This window comes from Passer domesticus, chromosome 5 (assembly GCF_036417665.1).
Source record: "Passer domesticus isolate bPasDom1 chromosome 5, bPasDom1.hap1, whole genome shotgun sequence".
In the NCBI taxonomy this organism is placed as follows: Eukaryota; Metazoa; Chordata; class Aves; order Passeriformes; family Passeridae; genus Passer; species Passer domesticus.
This window is the reverse complement of record NC_087478.1, coordinates 53,223,432-53,246,899: the sequence shown is the minus strand read 5'-3', so window position 1 is coordinate 53,246,899 and position 23,468 is coordinate 53,223,432. Positions and strand designations below refer to the sequence as shown.

The following is a 23,468-nucleotide window of genomic DNA, read 5'->3' as shown; positions in this document are numbered from 1 at the left end:
ATGTGAAATTGCCTCTTCACTGATTTATAGAGGTAAAATAGGTTTCTGCAAAGGCTGTTGGCTGAAAAGCCGCATGATAAGGAAGGAGATAAAGTAGCTGGCAGCAGAAGCCTGTAATATTTGTGAAAATAAAGGCAAGGAAGAAAAAGAAATACCCTAAGTACCCTGATGGAGGAAAGAAGAGGCTAAAGAAGAGATTTCCTGTCTAATGAAGACAATAGTCACTTGCTTGAGAAAGCAGAGAGGAACAGACAACAGCAGGAGAAATGTTTTCAGGGGTTCTCATAGAAATGGAACACAGAGTTTTCTTTGGCAAGTGAATTTGCTGCAAGAGCCAAATGTCTTCAGAAACAGCTTATCCTCTGGTAGCTGTCTTTTGCTTAAACTCCCTCGAAAAAGCATCTGTAAAGCACTGTGAGGCATGAAGCCATTCCAAGTGCAATCAGTTAGATAAGGCAGCATCCATTCCGGCCCGGCCACTTGTTCTAACAAACTTGGTCATTCCAAGCTCTGTGCAGGAGAGACTCCTGCCTGCCTCCTGCATAGCAGGGCATCATGGATTGGCTGCTTACCCAGAGCCCAAGTGGTTTAGCAAGAGCTCAGCCCAGCTGCAGGGCCCAAAGGGAAAGCCCTCCTCTCAGATCTGCAGAGCTGACTTCAGAGCCCCACATCTATGAGTGCTGGGAAAAAGGAAGAAAGCACCAGGCAGAGAAGCAGCAGTTCCCCACAAGCAGTTTGCCCATGTGCATGCTGCACCTGATATCTGGTGGGAGGAGGGAAGAGGCTGAGGCACGAGAAAACATCCTTCTCTAGAGTTTCATTCCACAAGAAAGAGTTTTCCTTCAAGTTTCCTTCAAGGGCATACATCAAAATTCCCAGATAGCTGCATTTTAAATCCATCCCTTACAATGATCCAATAGAAGGGAAAAGTCTCTGGGGACACACACTGGCTCATGAGAGTAAATTAATGAATGGCACAGAGCTTATACACTGCTGGATCTGTTCTTGTTTGTCAGCTGCCAGACGCACATGCAATTAGAAAATTCAAGTCCAGTTGAGGCCTGGACATTGGTTTGACAATTTGGCACCAGCCTCCCTGCTGTCAGGTCTTAGTTGACAAATAGTCACAGTTTTGGAGTGACTCAAACATTTTATGTCTCATATGTTTTAAATAAATTAGGAAAGGCACGTTCAACAACAACAAAAAATATACCAGAATAGTTTCATTATTACCTAAATGGACTGGGGTCAAAGTCGTGTATTCTATTTAATCCAACACTAAGGTATGATTTCAAGAACAGAAGTGGAAAAAAACAAGAGTCATTTGAACCAAGATTCCAAGGTTCTGCTTATAAGAAGACTTAAGTAAGTGTTTAGCTTCTCACAGTGCAAAACCAATGTGTGGCAGTACTGTTCATGGGTTTGAAATGATATCTGGAGATCTGGTAGAGTACAAGCCCTCATTTTTTACTTGAAATGGAATTTCTGAAAAAGGGCTTCACATGTTGACCCATAAAAATCATATAGAATCATCACAGATTCACAGAATGGTTTGGATTGGATGATACCTTGAAGATCACCCAGTTCCAACTCCCTGCCATGGTCAGGGACACCTTCCACTAGCCCAGCTTGCTCAGAGCCCCATCCAACCTGGCCTTGGACACTTTCAGGGATGGGACAGCCACAGCTTCTCTGGGCAATCTGTGCCAGGGCCTCCCCACCCTCACAGGAAACAATTTCTTCCTATTATATAATTCCACTCCACTCTCTGTCAGTCTGAAGCCATTCCACTTTGTCCTGTCACTCCAGGCCCTTGTCAATAGTCTCCCTCCAAAATTAAATACATAATTTTGGGAGGAATCCTATAGACCTACAATGAGTGGAAGAAGTTTTCTTATAAAAGATGGCCAGTAAATAGCAAGCTCCTTATTTTCACAAGTATTATACCTTTCTGTGAAATGGAGATGTGTGAAATTAGTTCTATTTTTTTGTAAGTTATCATTTTGAGTCTGTTTTATTTCCCCTCTTTTGTCTTAGTCTTCTTCATCTCTATTATAAGGATTTTTTATTTCAAATATGAAACAAAATAATTTATGCTTTCTTTAAGGATGGAAATCGACAGAAGCTTGACATTTATTGTAAGGGGGGCTAGGAGCTCACCTGTAATTTATTTATATAAATTTATTTATTTATATAAATTTTATTTATATAAATTTACATATGCTTGGCATTTCATGGGAAAGGGCTGGTGGTATTCCTGTCAGATAGGCCAGGGAACCAGCTCAGGATCATCACCCCTCAGAAAGACCACTTTCCTGTCTCCCCACCATGTGCACACTTATCAGAACAGAAGATGAATTCCCACTTTGCCTATTCCACCTCTCAGCACTCTGCTTTGAATCCTTTTCCCCATTCCCCAGAGGATTTATAAAGCTACCATAATCACACATGACCTTTGCTTTTGGATACTCCTGTTTCCAACGCGTGACATGGTTCTGGTGGATATTAACAGTGTGATTGGAATGATTCCCTGTAACATCATTATGGACAGTTTATTTGTTCAGCACATCAAGTGAGTGTTCAGCTCCCTCTGATTGTGCTCAGAATTGCCAAAACCATTCCAAACATAACAGAGGTCCTAAGCATCCATAGATGCTTCGGTTTTAAGGTGAAGTTACTCTGTCAAGGCTTTCAATCAGAGTTCTGCTAAATATCCTTTGCTTTCTGCCTTTTGGGAGTCAAAACAAATATTTTGGGCTGAGAAGCAAAAAATGAGTGTGTAAATCTTGGATGACCAGGACCGTTTCAGACAAGTCAATGAAAAAATTCCACCTGGCTTTGGCAAAGTAGAGGTGAAGCTGCAAGCCAAGGAAGAGCACAAAGCTATGACAGCTCCTGCCTTCAGAGATTATAAAGGCAGTTCTGCAGGGCTTTTGGCTTTCCTGCTTCATTTAAGAGTCTATATTTGGCAATGGAAAATAGCCCTATTTAGAGAATTTTGTAAACAATGTTTGTTATAGGCAATGAATATTTTCCATCGCCTATATATAGTTATCTGAAGCTCTGATATGTTCAGGTCAAGAGACAAGAAGTAATTTAATTTTCCTTAGGTTTCATGCCACATTGAGCTGTTTTAACTGACCATGGAGAAGCAGTTGTACTCCATGAACCATTTTAATGTGTGTGTCCCTAGAGTACTTTTGGGAACATCTGATTAGCCAAGGTCACATTATTTGTCATCAAATAGCCCTAGGCACTCTGAGGGAAAACCTTTGTAATTCCACATCTCAAATGAGCTGGGTACAACCTCATGAGTTGTTGATTCTCTGTTAGGAAAGGCACCATAGGGACAACCAAACAGACTGTAAACTCTTGGAGTATACAATGCTTCTCTTCTTTTCAATAGTAGCACCTTAAACCTCAGAGTCCAAACTAAAATCCAGGGTACGAGGCACTCTACAAACATGAAACTTTGATTTAGTAAATAGAAAAGACTCAAGGTGGCAGCAAAGTAATTAAACATTTCCACACCATTTTATTGAATTATTAAACTCATTGTGTACGGCATCACTGAGGCAAAAATCAAATGTATTGAGATAATAAAACTATTCATGGGGGCTTTGGTTTCCATCCAGTAACTCATTAAGTACATACAGGTTTCAACTAGAATGTGAAAACAGGGGTTCTTTACTCCTCTTCACACCCCAAAAGTATCCCACTGGAAGGGCCACATGCAATAGGGTCAGAGCAATGAGGAGAGGAGGCAGTGAAGGGAAAATGGTGTTACTCTTCTTAATTATGTATAAATATTCAGAAGAACCATTATTTATTAAACAGTAATTAATAAAACAATGTTGTTTGAGCTACAGAGAATGACAACGTTTTTCACAGCATCATAGAATGCACTGTGTTGGAAGGGACCAACAAGGATCCTTGAATTTCAAGTCCTGGCCCTGCACAAGACACCTGAGGGATACAGGTGGGGAATATCTCCTGAAGCAGAGAATCTTAAGATTTTTTTAAAGTCAAATGCTCCAGGTGCTAAACACACCATGGCAGCAAAATGCATTCCCAACAGCAAAATGCTTTAGAATTTTTCCTCTCATCCTTTACCCTGTCCTGCTTTTCAAGCCAAGTTTTTTGAGACTTTCTAATGCTGAGTCTCTTTGGTGATCTGCACCTGAATCCGCTGGAATCTCAGGGATTATGGAATTGCATCATTTGGAGACTTCTACTAAAATTTAATTGTATTATTAATATATTGTGTGTGAAGATCAAAGATATTCAGTTAGCCAGTAAAGCAATAGTTTCATCTACAGTGACCTGTGGTGCTGAATCTCCTCTATCACATGCCAAGGCTCAACTGTGGCAAACACTTTCAAGGAGAAATTCAAGATGTTTTTGTTTCTTCCTAATTCTACTCCGTGTGTTGCTCCAGGCATTGCGTGTGTAGGAGATGTAAGGATTTGCTATTTCCTCTCTTGCCTAACTCTGTGGTGGTTTTAAGGTTTACTTAAGGACATGCTGACCAGTCAGAAAAGATTGTTTGAGTTAAATTTTGTCAAGGTGCCCAGAGTCTTCCAGAGCAGTGGAAGGGAGGGGGACAGAGAAAGAGACACTTATTATTTGCACGTGCACTCACAGCTCCTCTCTGTCGTTTCATGTCTGAAATGGGCATATGTTTTCCTGGAATTAACTCAGATCCTTTGGACATGAGGCTTTGGGGTGGGCAAATAACTTGAGCTGAAAACATCACTGAGCTGTCAACCATGTGTAAACATGGAGGATCCCACCATTGGCTGGATGATCTCCAATTTATCCTGAATTCTCTGCATCTTGCAGGTTGTTCTTGAGAACTATCCATTGCTCCCACACATGAACTATCCAACCTCCTGGACTTGTCTAGGTATCAGAAATATGCTGCATTTTTCCTGCAGCATCAAGCAGTCAGAACAGACTCTTGCCTGAGGATGCACACAGATCCATCTACATTGAACTTCCAGAACAGCACGCTTAAAATATAATAATGGTCACCTCAGTGGGATCCTGGGACAATCACCAGGATCAAAGAGTTGTCCCTGGCATGAGCTGGTGGGGCATAAAAAAAGTAAAGCAATCAAACTGCAATTTCTTGTAAAGGCCGAATATGAATCTCTGACCACCTGGAAGAGACAATAATGAATCCCCTTGAAATCCTGGCCAAGGCAGTGCATTGAGGCAAGGGGAACATACCTGCCTCATTCTTCCCTGAACAGGGAAGTAAACTTCATTATTTTTCCCCTAGAAATTGTAGTGGAAACACCCCAAATTACTAATTCTAGCTCATGCCTTCAGCAGGTGAAAAGCAGCAGTAATGGGAGCAGCAAAGTGAGAGTGAATTTCTGATAGAGCAGTGACAAGATGGATGAACTTTTCCCAGTCACGTTTCACCTCCCAGCTCAGTTCCCCACCCATGAAGTGAGAAGAGGATGATGTACAATTTAGAAAAGCTGTGGTAGATCTGGCCATGGCTACATGGCTGCTGAGGACAGGGTCTGGCACAAGCATCAGCTGATCCTTTAGAAGGCAATTCTCACAATCTCCAAAATAAGACATCAAGAGAGATGAGAAACTCCTGCTTCCCTTTATCAGGCAATTCAGTGACACTAAAAATCCTTTAACACTGAGAAGGACTGCAGCTCTGGACAGGTTTAAAAAAAAGATGAAAGCAAGCACAGCCACATGGAAACACAAATGACATCCGTTCAGAATTAGCTCTGCCCCTTTTATCTTCCTAAGAAGCCACTCTGAACTCCAACCTTTGGATTCTCTCGAGGCATTAGCTTTTCATTAGTAATGAATGGCTGATCGCATTATGACAGACAAATGATGGGCAGCAGGAGGGTTTACCAACATGCCTTGCACTCCCACAGTCACTGAGGGGGAGGTCTAATGAGCCAATAACCTGCTGCAACTTTCTACATATTTCCTGTAATTGAGAACTCTTCTGTACTTTGTCTGGAATGCAGATGCCTGTCAGTCACGGGGTCATAAATAGGATTAGGAGCTGTCTCTGAAAAGGCAGGCAACCAGCTTTCAATGCTCAGTTGAAAATACAGATGTTTTCTGCCTGCATGGTTGTTAGGCAGTGGGATCTCCACCTCTGTTTCAGAAGGCTTGACTGATGGCTCTGCCCTGAGGCCCCAGGCTCACAACTGGTGCTGATTCTATTAGGAGTGCAGACCCCTACTAATTTTTGCTTTTGCAATCAGCTACAAGATAGAGGCATTAAAAATACCCTGAGAAATCTGATAAAATTATACAGTCTTCTGAGAATTTTCACCTCCTCCATCCCAGCTATAGCTGCTGTGTGTGACAGAAATGTCTGAAAAAATAAAATTTACTAATATTTAGTTAGATTTCTTAGTGACACTGACCAATACATTCATTTCACCGGTGCAGTTAAAAAAATTTTTAAAAAGTTGTTCACCAAAAAAGGGGGCATTTTGCTTTGAGGTTTTGTATGTGCGTTTAAGGATTTTTTTTAATGCAGAGTCTAATTACAGGCTGAATTGCTTGTGCAGAGGCTGCGAAACTTGTATAACTTTTGCCAAATGACCACTTATGGCAACCAGTAGACTCTGCCTCTCAGCTTTGCTGTTTTTCTGCTTGTCCCTTCCCTTCCATATCTATAATAGAACTTACTTCTCTTGTTAGTAGAAGCTGTTCCTCTTGTCAGGAAATCTTGTTTTAGGGATGTCACAAAGAGCTTTAAGATGCCCATCAGGATGATGGCTGGTGAACCACTTCAGAAACATGCAGCAACAGTCCTTCCCCCAAAAAGTACTTCCAGCCACAACAGCTAGGATACAAAAAGTGTAAATAGGATGGGAGCTGCTGCAGTGAGGCAACTTCCTCAAGGTCACAGAGGAGATCAGAACAGGAATAAAACCTTCACCTCCCACGCCTCTCTGCTGGGCTCGACTTTTCTTTAGTATAAAGAAGCCAGTGTTGAAGTTTATTGGTTTCATCTAAGGCAAATTCCACTGGATCTCACCATAATGGAGGTAGGGAGAGGGGAGAGATCCAGTTTAATCAGTTTACCAAAGTTTGCAAAACCTTTGCACAGAATGCAGCTGAGTATAAAATCATTCCATTTCAGCAGCTTTGTCACGATATGCAAACCAAATGGAAGTCTATGTATTACATGATTAAATGTGCTCTAGATGAGCAGGGAGCCATCACCAAAATCACCCAAAGCAATGATGAGAGAAGTCATTGTCTCCCATTCATCTCTGCTAAGGTCACAAAAGGCTCCACAGAGATAAGGGGATGTGGTCAGTGCCCTGAGAGGCTGACACCCTAATTACAGCCAGGACAAAGGGCCAGGGGATAAAGCACGAGGCAGGGTAAGGGGATGACATGGGGTGATGAGGATGAGGCCACGAGGTTACTTAGCAGAGTGGTGATGAACAAGGCTGCCCGTGTCTCCTGCTAGCACTGAGCTGATCCTGCTGCAGCCAAGGTTCTGCCTCTTTGGGGGTAGCATTGTGAAGTGACCATACCCAAATGCACCCTTTTGCCAGAGGACACAGAAAAATGCTTCAGAGGAATGTCTCGTTCTGCTCAACAGTGCTCCTGTATTCTGAGATCATTGCCTGTCTCCGAATCCCAGCCAATCCCTCTGTTTCACACACAGATATATATTGCATTTACAGTACAAAAGTAGGTTCTACCTAAATTCCAGCTCTGCTTGTATATTTCATTTCCAAACAGCTTATCACCCTCAGCACAAATCCATATATTTAGTTAAAATATAAGTAAACATGTTGGGTTGGCAGCTGAGAGAGGATATGGGTATTACTGTAAACTTATCCTTGTTTTTCCCTTGTTACATTTTAGATTATGAAACACAAGCCTATTCAAATTTTGGAATCTGAGATACTTGATGAGTTTCCTTGAAAGGAAAGAAAAGATTTGCAAGAAAAGTTTTCTGACTTTTCTCCTCACACTGGCCTTCTGCAATGTCTGATGCAGCATCTTTCAAACTGCCATGAAGAATGGTTATGATTTGTCCTATAGCTAAGCAAAAAATTCTACCAAGGATGCAACAATCAGGAAAAACCTCATTCAGTTCAATGTGGTGCTTCTCTGTCTTCCCTTGACATTTCATTTCCCTCAGCAACATCTTTGATCAATGAATTCCACTTGTCATACACATTCATATAGGAAAAAGGGAATATTAAATTAGTAGGGGACATGAAGCTCTTCATGTGAAGAGATTTACCTCACCACTAGGTGTTTCAACACACAATTAACAGCAGTGAAGGTCTAAGACATGTCCAGGAATTATTTTTATGTTGCCAGTAGCAGAATGGGATTGACATTTCAACACCTCAGCTTTGATTCTTATCTCAAGGCAAGGAGATCAGTACCAGTCCCACCTTCAGACGTGTCAATTCTCATTGCCAGGTTCTCAAATTTCCCCAAATTTCAACTTTTTTTTCTTTCCTTTCCTGGGCTCCCAGAGCCATGAAGACACTGAGAGTCTGTTACTTTGGGTCTGCCAAAGCCCAATTTTTACCTCTTGGGTTAAAGCATCTGTGGAGCAAATAGATGTCATATGTGTCCAGTCACTTTGTGACCACAGTAGCACCTAGAGATAATGACTGATAAATGCATAAAAACATTTAGATGCCTAGGCTTTTCCCTAAGGAGATTTTTAGACAAACATTAAAATTCCTCCTTCCATCTCTGCTGCAAAGCTGGATTTGCTGCAGCAGAATCAGCCTAACAGAGAAACAGTGCTCATCATTCCCATATATTTCACATTCCCTGTTGTGTTAGGTCTCAAATTTCTAATCTTGCAGGGCTTTTCTTTTTTTTTGCTTTCTTCCACCTCTCTAGCCTTCCTTTCTCTCTCTTCCTGTGACAGAAGCATTCCGTAATTTCTAGACTGCAAGGCAGTAAAATTCAGCTTGGGGCAGCATTGCCAAGAAGCTGTCAGCTGACTCAAACTGGAAAATGCCATTTAAAGCACTGTTGAGCAAAAAGGAGAGACCAACAATTCAATTTTGTTGCCTTATGTACTTATCTCTGTCCATTTGTGCTCACCAAGCAGAGCTGAGCTCACTCCCTGCTGTCCCCAAAGAAAGGCACAGGTCCCCCACAGGACTTGTGACAAATCAGACAGACCCATGAGGATCTTTCCAACAGCCCAGAACATCTCTGGGAAGCAGGACTTGTTTGTACGGGGGATGAGTGAAATGATCCTCAGTTGATTCTCTTCACTTCCCATAACAGCAAGGTGTGAGCCTGTGCTTGCCATGCCAATGTCTCAGCTATAAACCACAGAGCACAAGAGGACCCCTGCAGAAATACTCCTTTAGAAGAGATTCTTTCTTTATTTTTGTCACATAGACAACGGAAATTTAGTGACTCAAACACCAACAGGGATGGGCCAAGGTAAAAATTGGTAGTAGTCACCAAAGCTGTGTCATGAAAGTACATGAAAGAGTATGTGAGGACAAAGGGGGAATTAATAATTTATGTATTGGAATAGGAACAGGACCCAGGGGCAGTGCAGCTCTTTCAGCAGTCCTGCATGTGTTCTTGAACTATCTGTACCAAGAGAATGGCAAATATTTAATGCATTAAGTCTTCAGAGGACTGAAGGTGACACAGACCTCACTGTCCTTCCTGGCTTCCAGGCAATACGTTTTCAGAATCAGAAGTTCTGCCTGATGTCAGCCCTGCCCAGCTGCAGACACAGTTAGAATCTCTCTTACAAGATTTTCCTGAATGTGAACATGCACCCTGACAGGGGATGGCTCCCACGTTTTCAGCTTTCTTTCCTGTGAAACCTGTGGAAACCCCCACTACCCATCTAGAGGCACCTGGGACATCAATGATATCAGTGCTGATGCTCAAGAACAGCAGGAGTGTCTGCAGGGAGCAGGGTGTTCTCTGTCATCTCAGAGCCATGAGGAAAATGCATCCATCCACAGACCTCTCAAGTGGTCACACTCTGGGGCTCTACAATCATCTTAGAGAATAATTCTCCCCCTAGAGAAAGAGACCATCCAAAAAATCACAGAACCACCCAAGCACAATATGCCATGTTTCACGTTGCCAGAGGGAAAACAGGGAAGTCAGATCACAGGCTGGTTCTGTCATGCTTCTTTCTAATCACTGGAGCCAAGGGAAATATATTCTTATTGCATTAAAGAAGCACACTGCTTGTGCTCCAGTGCAAAATGGGATTGACACTAGAGGAATGCTTTCCTAACATTATTTGTGCCTCTCTCTCAGCCTCTTTCCCTCTGCTGTTCCCAAATAAATGCTGAACTGAAATAATTTGTTGTTCCCAATATCTGTGTGCTTCCATTTGGAGCTGGCTGGGACTCTTGCACCCAGGACTGCATCATATTCTTGTACTTACAATTTCCTATTAAGGGAAAAAAACAACACTATTTTGTTTTTCAGTAATCCCAAAAGCTTTTTTCTGTAAATTCATGCAAGGACTTTGTTTGTTTATGAGCAAACACACTCCTAGATAAAGATCACTGCTGCCAGAGAAAAAGTGAAAAATTTATCCAAAAATGGGAGTATCACTTGGGGACCTCCACTTCACTGGCACTAAGATGTAAACACTGAAGACTTTTAAAGCAAGTAGTTTTGGAAAAGGCTGAATGAGTCCCTGACAGGTAAAATGAGCAGATAAAAAGCACAATGTCCCACATTTGAGTGGGACAGATGAGTTTTATAGAACAGTATTAAGTTTATGAGCTTCTGAAAAATCCAAAATCTAAGATCATTCTAACTGTTCACCTGGCCAGGTATTCTTCTGATCATTTAAAAAAGATAAAGTGATATAAAATAGCAGCAAAAGATACTGCGTTGTCCATGCCTTACATCTAAGAAAGCACATTTTGCAGAGCACTCACACAATTTTCCTTTCTGGAACTCTGGTGGATCTGCACTTAAGCACTCTCAAGTGGATGAAAATTGGATGAAGTACTACAACTAATGGGCAAAAAAATATATCTGGCTCTGTTTCAAGCTGAGAAGCAGCCTGTAATTATTCACCAGAAAGGAGCCAGTGTTCAGCTAGGGCTAGCTAATTCTCCGATTAATTAAATGTAACGTACATTAATATTGTCTGTCCACTTAGCATGCAGTCAGATTTTGATCTTGTCTGCAAGATTTCCCACATCTGCACCACTGCCTTTTGTTTCCTTTTTGTCCCTGGCTACACTGAGAGCTGGTAAATTAGAGGGGAGGAACAGCTCAAGAGACACAAGCAGTTCTGTACCAGTCTGTGCTGGCCACCTGGCACCTGTTTCCCTCCTTAGTTTCAACTTGGGTCACTTTACAGAGCCATAATCTGCCTGTATCTGGGGGAGGCTGCTGCTTGTGGGTGGCTGGGAAGACAAGACTGTAACTCAGAAGGACAAAATCTTGCAGTTGTTTGAAGGATGGAAGGCCAGGCCTTTATCCTGCTTCAAAGACGATGGCTTTGAATGGAAACTCAACTTCTCATTCTAAATATTCCTTTGAACTGAGGAATGACAAGCATAGTCTGTTCCTAAAAATAACATCCTTTTATATTTATTTCTTTTTCAAGTCCTGAAGAAATCTATTTCTGCCCGAACCTGGTATCTCCTTCATATTTTAGCATTGAAAATTCTTTTATCATAAACTCAGGTTCAGGAAAGAAAAGATGGAATCAATCTCATTGAGATGAATTCCTGGATGAGTATTTCTACTGACTTTTTTTTACCTCCTTCATTTCTGCTCTGAGTCGAAGGCAGTGTCCTCATTGTCTCTTTTTTTCACTGCCCTCTGGTTCATGGTGAAGATGGGGTCTCACAGACAAGTACAGGAGAATTTTGGGAGGAAACTAACCTGGAAGAGCCAGGATGAAACCCTGGACAACCTGAAATGTGAAATATATCCCTTCCCATGGCAGGGGTTTGGAATGAGATGATATTTAAGGTCCCTTTCAACCCAAACTATTTTATGATTCTATGAGGAGTTTCTGACTGCAGAAGGAAAATTATGAAAATGGCCTATTTAGAAAAGTGTTCTACAGAAAATATTTTATTAATGTGTTAATATAAATTTTTTATATATATATATATGATAACAGCCTTCAAATGCTTCAAGCATGTTTGTGTTATTGCAAAATTGGCAGCTTCTGTGGTATCTGAATGTTCTGAATGGCCACATGGTCAAAATCTTGAAGCTCCAGTGCGTAATAAAATGTCATCCCCTTCACGAGCAGCTCTGCGTAAGCAAGGCCTATTTTTTTCTCATCTCTGTAGTATGTTTTTAAGAAAATATGATGGTTAATTGAAAATAGATATTTTTTCCATATGGCCTGGAACAAAGTTTTGGATAAACAGAAGACTGAACCGTCTGGAAACAACAGATGGCAGTGTTTTAAAGACGAAGAGATGAAAGCTTGGATAACCAGTGCTGGATATCAGCAGGGACAGGATGGAGGCAGCGCACTTACATCTGGGAATTCAGCTCTACCATATTTGGGACAGACATGTGGTCCAAGGAGAGCCTGTTTTTTAAAATGAAAAGGAAGAATGTGAGCTACCTGTCATACTCCAGCAGCCAGATACAAGGTCTCCTAGTATTTAATCTCAACAGTATCAATTATGGCCATAAATAATGTCCCTGGAGCAGCTAGCAAGTGAAGAAGAGTTTATATCACCAGTGCAAAAGCTTAACCTCTTTCTCTTATTGATTTACTTAAAATCCTGGGAGAACCATTCTGAAGAGAACAGGGATGGAAAATGTAAAAAGAACATTAAAAGTTTTGAATGCATCTGGTAATTGTGGTACGTTAAAAAAAAACAACAAATAAATAAACAAATTAATAACCTACCCCATCCCTTTAGAGGTACCACATTTTTCTCTGACTACTTACCATGTTATATCACATATCTGCCATACATTTAGTCATAATTAAAAGGCCTACTCCTGAAAGCTGAGATGAATGTAGATTCATTTTTTTTACTCTTTTGAGTAATATCTCTCATGGCAAAGGGAAAGTTTGTCCCAATTTCTGTAGCAAGCCGTGTTAATATTAAAAGGTGATTCTAAGCCAGCACAAGGACTGGCTAGAATAGCACTTCCTTCCCTCACTACAATGCTCAGCACCATTTCTGAATAATTTTTTGGCGGGAGATACCCAACACGTTACAGAGAAACTTCTAAGGCAGAGAAGGAATCAGCCTTTAATATTTCTCTCTGATAACCTGTATTTAGTTTTGGAGATGGAAGAATTCAACAAATTGCGCTGTCCCCCAGTGCCACCTACAACAGCCCTGCCAACCCACCTGCAGACACCCAGTTCTGCTGAGCAGGTAACACTCCAAATCCTTCCCTCAGATGCACTGACATCAGGATTCCAGGAATAACACAAGGCAGATGTGCAAAGGGGAAGGGAAAAAAATCCCTGTGTGCCTTTTTGCACTTCCTTCATCTCAGTAATGCAGGATAGCTCTGTTTCTGTCTCAGCTGGGAAAGGCTGGACACAAATTATCCTTTGAGCTTTGTCTCCCTTGACAGAGGCAGAAACAAAACTGTTGTGTTAGTAGTATTTCTGGACCTCACCCTTTTTTTTTTTTTTTTTTTTTTTTTTTTTTTTTTTTTAAATGCATGGCTTTTTTGATTGTTACAGTAGGTTTATGACAACTTTTGTTCATGTGTTACTGATATAAGCTCCCAAAGCTCCTCCCAGCTTCACATAGCTTTGAGTCTGGAAATTGCACAAACGAGGGATACACACAAGCACATACTGAAAAAAACACCCTTCCTGAACAGTGTTGAGAAATTCAGGTTTACTGTTACTAGCAAATTGTACTGAGGATAGAGGCAAATTTTGTGTTTTAATAGAAACTTGTGCACAGTGTCATATCAGAACCTCTTCTGCATTTAATGCTCACAACAGTCATTTAAATCTCTCCTCTTGTTGTTTTGTCTCATTTCCAGAGCTGGAGTTATCCATCAGAACTTCCTGAAATTTCCCTGGGTTTTACACAGGAAGGGAGCAGGAGCACATGGGGAGTGCCTCAGCAGTGACAGCACAGGATCTGGAATTTCTTATTGGATCTTGAAGGACCTGCTCCCACCTCTGCTTTGGTGATTGGTGCCAGAGTCTGAGAGGGCAGAGCAGGTGGCCACTCCAAGGGGGATGTCTGGTCTTCACATCCACGTCTGTGCTGAGAACCCACATGTAGCTGCTGGAATGAAAACCCAGCAGGCTTTAGGAAACCCTTGGCAACAGCACTGCAAGGGCAGAGGATCCCCTGGGCTGCCTGAATGGTTTGGCTGTGACTAATAGATTTTCCCGGGATCACAGTAAAGATGTTAGTTGTATCTCTGTTTAAAAGGAGCAGAAAAATCCCCCAGCAAGTGCAGACATCTTGCCAGTAGAGATGAAACATCTAAAATTTTTATCAGGAATCAAAGAGATGTTTCCTCTTTCTAACAGGTGAAATCAGCCCCTTGGAGTCAAAGGAGTCACACCACCAACAAAAAAAATCAATTATAGGATAAGGCAGGACACAAACATCAGGATTTAGAGTGTAATGCTGCTCAAATGACACACGGGCTTTGCTTAAGCATGCACTAGATCTCCCTTTATCCACTAATTGTGCAATTCATTCAAAAGAACAACCAGATTGGTTTCATCTGTTGCATATTGTATGGGCCAAACCCCAGGAAAATATTTCCCTTGGCTCATCCCAAGAAAAACATTCACACACGCTGTTTATTTTGATATTTTCAAATACTACTTTTATCTTATGTTTAAGCTAGATATTCCTTCGAACTTGGTCTTCTGATTCCTTGTCCCTTTGGTATCACTTAATTAGACCTGGTGACTAATTCAAAAGGAATTATTTATTTAACAAATCCCATCCTTTTCCATCATAAAGCATCTACAAGAAAAACACTTCCTTCTCCCCCCACTCCCCCCCACCAAATTGGTGCTAATTAAAAATTATTTACAGGCATTCAGAGCAGAATTCTTTGCCCTTGTGCTTCTTTGAGGTGCACCATCTCTGCAAGGATGTGCCTTGTGGGGCAGTGATGCCTGAGTGCCTGACATGGGCAACTCTGTGACAGTTTGGAATGGAAAATGTTTATGTCCAGACACAGATTCTCTGCAAATATAGACTAATTAACAGTGCCAGACATCTCTCTGCACTAGCTTCCATCACTATTGTGCTTCCCCAGGCCCAGGCAGAGGGCCTGGTCCTGTGCAGCTCAGGAAGGGTTCCTGTAGTTGTTTGTCGGGACGGTTGTTTGTCCGAGCAATGGCAAGGGACAGCTGTGAAATGCTGTGTGAGCACAGCCTCTCGATCCCTGGCTCCCTTCCTTCTCTGGCTCCAGCTCTCTTCACTCCCATCTCTTGTCCTCTTACTGGAGGGAGAGAAAGTGGAGAGGGGAGCTGGGTTTACCTCTTCACATCAGGTGCCCACCCTCCTCCTCTTGCCCCTGCAGTGTTTGAGTGGTGTGTGCCTGAACATGCACCTGCAGCGAGGGGTGGTAGGTGGGAACATCCCTGTCCTTTCTCTTGGTTGCCCTGTACCCCCTGCTCAAGACACACACCTCAGCTCCCTCTCTGCTCCTGGCTGACCTGCTGCAGGACCACCAGAGAACAGCAGACCTCCGGGGAACATCTGAGAAGAGGCTTCTTTTGTTGGACACGAGTGAATAATTGCTTTTGAACCTGATAAGGGAGAATTAATGGGTAGAAAAACTGGCAGATTTTTGTTTCTTCTAGGGGTTTTTTGTCGTTTTTTGGGTATTTTTTTTAATCAAAAGAAAGAGAAGCTAGGGAACCATACAAACCTGCTGGGGTTACCTGCAGCAGGAAGAACCACTACAGTCTATAATGCACTACAGGCAGAGATGCTCCCCTACCAAAGGCTGACATGACATTGCAAATGGCAGCTGGGCACCCTAAAGCTGAGGCAGCCCCAGAAACATGTCACAGAAAGGAGGGGAATAAAAGAATGACCAACAGCAGCATTTGCTGCTGCCCCTGGGATGGTGTCCTAGGTTACAATTCAAAGATGTATTCTACTCCCATCCTCAAGAGCTGTTGAAACCAGGAGGGGCATTGTTTTGTCTTATTCCTGTTAATGGGCCCATCAATGCCTTTCCCATGGCTCAGAGATAACGCCCTCCAGGAGCCATTTCTGTTTAATGGACAATCAAGGACTCACTGCACAACTCACAGAATGATATCAGTCCATTGTGAGATGCTCCACCCAGTGGGGAGGAGCTAAGCATCCCCACCTGGATATAATCTGGGTTTGGGACAGAACAAGCTGTCTTTATTGACTGGTTTCCAGAAGAGCAGCTACCTTTTCCACTGGATCTTCAGAGGAAGACTATACCTGTCAACAGGATCACTGCTCCAACAGAGCCACATCTGCCACTCTAGGTGGACTGCAGCCACCAGTCCAGCTGGACTGCTGCCAACACCCTGACCAACAGAGTTTCAGGTTGTATTCTGACTCTGTCAGTGTTTTTTCCTTTTGTATTATTACATATGATTTGGGATTTTTTTTTTTTTTCCTTTCCCTAATAAATTGTATTTCTGACTTGGAGTCTCACTGGTTTTGCTTTCAAACCAGAACAGATGGGAACCTCAGCACAGGAATCACTTATACCTTCCACTAGCCCAGCTTGCTCAGAGCCCCATCTAGCCAGGCCAGGAACACTGCCAGGGATGGGGCAGCCACAGCTGTTCTGTGCAACCTGTGCCAGGGCCTCAGCACCCCCACAGGGAAGAATTCCTTCCTGATATCCAAGCTAAACCTGCTGTCTCTCAGTGTGAAACCATTCCCTGTTGTGCTGTCACTCCAGGCTCCTGTCAATACTCTCCATCTTTCATCTAGGTTCCCTTCAGGCACTGGAAGGCCTCAGTTACACCACAGGGCTTGGGATGAGATTATCTTTAAGGTCCCCTCCTACCCAAACCATTCAGTGATTTCCACGATGTGTGTGCCCCACCTGAGTCACTGATCAGAGTCTGCCCAGCTTCAAGGCAGCCTTGCAGGCAGGTACCAGCACCAGCATCTCATCCCAGCCAGGTCCTACACATGGTAAATATAGACATACAGCTCTGCCAAAAATGCCTTTCAAAAAGCAGACACTTCTAAAGGAATTTAGCATATTTGTAATAGTTTTCATGGGGCTTGGGTGTTTTTTTCCTATATGATTTTAAAAGGAAATTGACCTATATTTTCAGAATAACTTTGTCAGCCCAATTTTGGCAAAGGGACTGAGGAAGTCACAGAGAGATGAAGCTGAGAAGCAAAGCCAAGCAGATCATTGCTGTCAAAAAACTCCTGTGGAAATTGCCTCTAAAATACCTGCCAGTGGGGTGACCACACAGGGCTTGGAGATGGTCCCGCACGGCTGAGTCTCAGCCTTGGGAGTTAGGGAAGGAGCAAGAAGAAAAATATCTGACTTCCCCTGAGCCTGGAAGTGTGAGCAGAGGAAGGAGCGGTGCTCCCAGATGTTCCCTTTTCCCTTCAGCTGGGTGTCACAGATTTCCTGGGATGATGACAGGATGCAGACCTCACGGATGTTGCTGCTTGTCTGCCGGAGGCTTCTGTGATAAATAGGTCCAGTGGAAAAAAAAAAAAAAAATCACTGATTTCAGCATGACCTCCTCTCATTCTTTTCCACCAAACAAGGGGGGTGTGTTTTGGTGGTGGGTTTTATTTGGATTTTTAGAAGCTGTTACCTTTTTTAGAAGATTCTACTTGCATGAAAGGGAAAATAAAAAATTATTATAATTTAAAAAGTCATTTAGTCCCAAATGAAGAACTTGACCTTATTTTGGCTCCTGAGGTGCTGCGGTGTCCCCCAGGAGCTGGGGCTCAGCTGGTTTGTGCCTGTACAGGGCATGTGATCCCTGCCATGACACACAAACTGATAATAAACAATACAACATGCAGCACACGCAGAGTCAGAGGAGACAGGCAGTGAGAAATAAGAGGCTGGAGATCATATGGGAGATGTAAAGCTTGTCTCTTTTAATACTTCTTCACAGCATTAGCTTTTGCTGAAGAATTAAGCTGCCGTAATCTCCACTAAAGCCAAGAGAATAACAAGCCAGTTATAATTAATCTATTTTCTCGGCTTTGGAGAAAATCCCAAGTTATTTTTCTTCAGCTACTAAGCCAATTCCAAGTAAAAACTCCTGTCAGTGTGAGTTAGGTGAAGAGTATTCCAGACTGAACTTGAAGCCATGGAGTAGCTTTCAGAGTGCTTTCTCCTCTGATGCTTTGTAGCTTGTTCTGTGAACCTGTGTGCAGTTCATGTCCTGCCCCATGAACACGTTGGATGTGATGATTTTATTGGTCCTTTCCACCCTAAATGATTCTATGGCTCAATACCCACCTCCTCTGATTGAGTGCCCTGGGTATGTGGCATTGCTTTCCTTCTGCTTTCTTGCTCCATCTACTGGAACCAGTTCTACATGTCATTGGAATGAACAAAGTATGTCAGGGATATATTTATTTATTCTTGTCAGAAAAAAAATGAAAAAAAAAAGAAAGAAACTCCTTAATCCTGTCTTTACTGTTGATTTATTTTGGTTTTATAGCTAAGTCCACATTTTGTAAACTAAATCTTCCCCTTTTTCAGGCTCTTAATCAGTTCTGGCAGTGAGAATACAATTCTAGATCCAAATATCCTCACAGGGCTATGTCCTTACTGACCTTCTGTGTTTCCAAACTCTTATGAAAATATGTTGTTGTATCTCAAAAGATTAGATGTAGCAAAATAACAACAAAAACAAGTCAAAACCCTCTCCTAGTATCAACAGAGAACATTTTGTTGAATTTAGTTGAGATTTGAGTTGTACAAGTCCTATATAGCTGTTGTGTTAAAAATAATGATCATCTGATAAAAGCTTCATAATAGATGGGAGAAAAACTAAAAACTAGATGCCAGAGGAAAGCTTAAACCACACCTGTAAGATAGAATATAAGAATACTGTCATGTTTGTTTGACCCTTATTTAAAGTGGCTACTGGAAAAGCTCTGGGAAAAGAATCCTCTTAAGAATTAGCTCATTAGGAGAGGACTCTCTGTTTAAGTGCTGGGCAGAAAATGTTAGAAGATCTCTGTGTATTTGTGAAAGGATTTTGCTTGGATTTCTTCTGCCTTTTGTGCTTAAAGTGCATCGGGAAAATCAGGAGTCACTGCAGAAATGGACTTCACTTTGAGGGGCAGATTCAAGCAGGGCTGTGATTTCTTCCTGTGAATTCCCTTTAAGCAGAGAACAGCTTCCTCCAGAAAAGAATGAGCCTGTGGTCTGGAATAAGACACTGGGAGTCTCTGACATACCAGTAAATATTGTGCACAGCCCCTCATTATCCCCAGAGCTTTATGGAGCTCCTCCCTCCTTGCCCATTTCCACCTTCCTACCTAGCTTCCTTCTGGTCCTAAAGGCACAACATTCACTGTCTTTCCCAAAAATGCATGATTCAGTTGGAGGGCTGCAGTAGCCTTTCCAAGCTGATGGATCACATTGGTTCCCTATTAATTGCATCCCTGAAGTTACTGAAATCAGACACTACAATGTTAGATAACAGGGAGCCTTGTATAAGGATTGGTATCTGTGACATAAACTGCACAGATTTAACCAGATGGTGGATCAATATTCCTTATATATTTAAATTCAAGGATGATAGCTTTCAAAAGTGACTAACAGTTGTGTCTGCCTTAAGTCCTTCCCACATGGAAGCGCAGTTCTGAAAATCAAGTTCACTAAAGGCAGCCCTAACATCAGGAGGAATGCAGATGAAATTTTCCAGCCAGTTTGGAGGGTGATCCCATCTCTGGAAAATGCAGGGTGAAATCCCAAACTGTTGGCAGTGCACATATTCCACAGTGGGACTCACTGAAGGCCACAGCAATGGAAGTTTGCTGGGAATGCATATTTTTCCACTGCTATCCCAATTTCTCTACCTAACTGGTTAAAAGCTGCACACGGGATTGAATAGAGAAAAAAAAACCCCTCAGCTCAAGGGGATACTGAAGCCAAAAGAAGGACTTCCACTGATTCCAGTGAGGTTTGAATCTGCCTTGCCTCAGGTGCCTGCATTAGAGACACATTTAATCCTTTGATAGTAATCATTTTGCTCATTAAAGTTGTATCTGTGGAACCAGGAGTGGTTTGGAAACACTGTGAATAGAGGACTTGTTTTTAGTGAGAGTCCTAAGAATCAGGAAAAATAAAGCTGCAGGATTGTGTCAACAAGCAACTGAAAATACACAAAAATAAAAAATATTTAATTAGATCATTATGCACAAATAAAGAGTATTATCAGTCTGTCTCAGCAGTTGTTATGGAATCTGGTTGATTTTAACAATTCCTCAGGGAGTGGGAAAGAGGCAGCAAGGCAGCCTGCTAATTAATGCAGCCATTAATAATTGAATAATCAATTAATAATTGAATACATTTGCAGATGATGGGTAAAAGATGGAAACTGCAGGGAATATTCAGAGTTTTGGTAGTACTGGGGGATCTAAGACAGATTAAAACACATTTAGTAAAAAACTCATGCAGACCTTTCCTTGAAAAAGATGCATGTGGTGCATACACACTCTGTACTAATATTTTTGCTAAAAATATTCTTCAGCCTCCATTGTCTGTAGGCCTTTCAGATGAACCATGGACTGGTGGCTCTTGCAAGGTAAGAGCTGGGAGTTCAGGTGTAAATCCTCCTCCTCTCCTAACTTTAAATGCAATTCTACTGTTGTATCTGAAATTTTGTGTTCCTGGACCCACAAGACATCCAGTACAAGGTGTGCAGGAATTTACCTACAAAGAACAGCTTACAAACAAAACTGGTTTATATTTTCTTTTCAAAAGCAAAATAATTAGACCAGACGGGGAACAGAGAGACCATCTGTGGTTAATTAAAGGGTGAGACTGCAGAGCAGCAACAGATGTTATATTGCTGTAGTCAGAGGAGTTTATTGCTAACAGTGGTGAATTTTGTGCATGGTGGACTGGGCATTTCCAACCAATTATTTAACAGGCAGACTTCCACAGAGGTCACCTTTTCTTCTTGGAAAAAGGAAGGGTTTGAGTGTCATTAATGTTGCAGGAGTGGTCTAGATAGCAAAGTTTTTTTATATCCTGAGATAAGAACTGAAAAGCCAGTGATACCCATCACAAAGAAAGGTATCTGGGGCTGATGGTTAAAAGAGTGGGCAGGTATGCATGAAGAAGACATGACAGAAAAGGCCAACATTCCCACAGCTTCACTCAGTTCCTGAAAACACCCTTTAAAACTAGAGATAAGCACAGTGAGAGGGTTCACGTGGCTGCGTGGATCAGACTGATCCCCTAACTGATGGCATTTGAGTATGGAGTGACTCTGGAGAAGGGAGCTCCTTCCATCTGGGTCCATTTCTTCTCCTGAATAACTCCTCAAAGCTGTTTGACACTACCCTGCACCACCAGTCCCAGGGAGAGGTTGTGGTAAACAGAGCAGCAAACTCTGGATGTTCTGCTGGACAGGTAAACACACCTCACATTGTCTGATCTGAGAGGCTCACACCCAGCTGGAGCTGGTAACGCTTTATACAAGCCATTCCATTCCTCCTTTTTGCTGCTCCCTATTTGCACTGCTCTGATTAGATATGGAGGTTCAAGTGTTCCTACTGATGAGGCTCCATGCATACTAGAGTTTGGATCTGGAGGTTTGGTACTACCTGTAGCACTCAGTGTGGTGTTAGCTACTCACACACACAGACAAGCTGCTTTTCATTTGTTTGCCTGTTTAGTTGGGTTTTCCACTTTATATCTGGAGTGGTACAAAATGGCTATGAAATTCTGCACTAAATTTCTATACAATTCCTTCTCTGCTTACTTTTTTCCCCTTTCCCCTGCAGAGATTTTAGCTGGTTTTCATTGCTAAAGCAAGGAGTCACAATAGCCCACAAGTTTTGTTACCTTTGTGCCTCTACTTAGGTCCCCATGGAGAGCTCCCCACACACATCTCTTGGAACAGCCATTCTCTTCTTCTGAAGCACAACTTATGGCAAGGGGGAGCTCTGTGGGTGGACTTACAATTATCCTGCTGATAAAAAAGGGACAGATAAAGTCTGGCTTTGTCCAAAAAAGATAAGCTGGAACCTGAGAATGCCTGTATACCTGATCAGTGATCTACAATTACAGCAGCTGATGGGAAGCTGTGTTGGGAGAATCCAGAGGTTGCCATAGAAATGCAACAAAGGCTGCAATCCTCAGGGAGTGCACCTGAGTCAGGTACCAAACATGTAGGAATTCTCAGTGAATGAAACTCTCAAGTTTAAGGGGGAAACAGTGAGTGTATCAGAGATAAAGATAATTGAGCTGCCTGTCGTGTTTGCGATATCAGGGGAGATCCCATCTGGACATCAGCTGGGATTGCTGCCATGCCTCTTTCCCAGCCTTGTTTGGGTGAAATATATAAACCTCAGGAGAACTTGCAGAGCATCAGTGTGCATCTGCTGCCTTCTCTAGTTCCTTGTGCCAGGAAATCTAGAAAAACTTTATCATTTTTGGACCACAGCAAGCATTTCAATTGCTTGTTATGGAAATCCTGTGTAACAACAGCCTAACGAACTCGACTTTGGGATAACATTTTTCTGACTGCTTTGGAGTGACTCACAGTTTTTAAAAAGGTATTTCCTGGGTGGAGGGAGGGTGTACAAAATGGTGCTATTTTAAGGAAACCCTTAATTCTGAATATCCTTCATCACCGTGCAACCTGCGTGCAATCCCTTTCTAAACCCATTTCTGCACACCCTCCCACATTCCTGGAAAAAGGAGAGAAAAAATTATGACAAAAAATATTGATATTTCTACTGTTTAGAAACATATTTTCTCCCCATCAGAGGCTTTTTTGGAGTAAAGAGAATTGATTGAATTTCAAAAAATTATGGTTGCAAAAAACAAGCAAATTCTTCCAAACCCCCAACAGTTTAAAATGCCCAGGTCCAGCAGCAGAGCGTCCTCTTGGTGAAAAAGAGGGAATTGATGCTATTAATATTGACTATCTTAATACATTAGATCATGGAATCCCCAAGAGGGCTTTGTTGGCCTTTTGAAAGTAAAATGAGACATTTTTTTTCGAGGAGATACCATTCCCTCTTTTAAATATTGATCTTACAGGGAAGAAATCAAAGGTTACCATGAGGGAGCCAAAGATTTAAAAAGCAAACAAACAAAAAATCATTCAATCACCTAACAAAATTAAAACAAAACAAAACAAGGACTTTTGACAGGCAAAAAGAGGAAAACATTTGGAGAGGACCAACTTTTTTTCAACAAAGTTAAATATTTGCAATTTTATTCCAGACATTATCTTTTTAAACTCCATTTCTATGTTGAAGGAAAAAAAACCCCAAAAATAAATTTTAAAAATGAAACTCCATGAATTTATG

At 41.9% G+C, this 23,468-nt stretch overlaps 1 long non-coding RNA gene across 2 annotated transcripts; it reads right to left on the bottom strand.

Moving 5' to 3' along the window:
* Nucleotides 1-13,814: 13,814 nt before the first annotated feature.
* On the bottom strand, nucleotides 13,815-15,984 carry LOC135301371 (uncharacterized). 2 transcript variants are annotated; one of them, XR_010363129.1, is made up of 3 exons: nucleotides 15,856-15,984; nucleotides 15,613-15,733; nucleotides 13,815-14,240 (listed from the first exon to the last, which is right to left on the bottom strand). It is a non-coding gene; the product is annotated as an uncharacterized LOC135301371 (long non-coding RNA). The 2 variants fall into 2 exon arrangements; XR_010363130.1 differs by lacking the exon at nucleotides 13,815-14,240 and adding an exon at nucleotides 15,154-15,423.
* Between the last annotated feature and the right edge of the window lie 7,484 nt (nucleotides 15,985-23,468).